At 54.2% G+C, this 284-nt stretch overlaps 1 protein-coding gene across 1 annotated transcript in view; it reads left to right on the top strand.

Annotated features, from left to right (window-relative positions):
- Positions 1–284, top strand: part of LOC119588605 (HEAT repeat-containing protein 1-like) — a gene marked incomplete in the record, with an annotated part of 28,625 nt that overhangs the window by 3,966 nt on the left and 24,375 nt on the right.

Genomic DNA, 284 nt, shown 5'->3' with positions numbered 1-284 from the left:
TCATGTACCCACATACCCACATGTACCCATCTCCCACATGTACCCACCTGCCCACATGCATTCACAGACTCACATTCACCCATCCAACTGCCCACCCACATGCACTCATCCTCATGCACTTACCCACATGCACTTGTCAACCTCCCCACCCACATGCACCCATCCAACAGTCCACCCACATGTACCCCCTCATCCATCCAGCTGCCCACCCTCATATATCTAACTACAGGCACCTATCCACCAGCCACCACATGCACCTACACATGTTCCCACCCTCCCACATG

Source organism: Penaeus monodon, chromosome 24 (assembly GCF_015228065.2).
Source record: "Penaeus monodon isolate SGIC_2016 chromosome 24, NSTDA_Pmon_1, whole genome shotgun sequence".
NCBI lineage: Eukaryota > Metazoa > Arthropoda > Malacostraca > Decapoda > Penaeidae > Penaeus > Penaeus monodon.
This window is presented reverse-complemented; position numbering and strand designations above follow the sequence as displayed.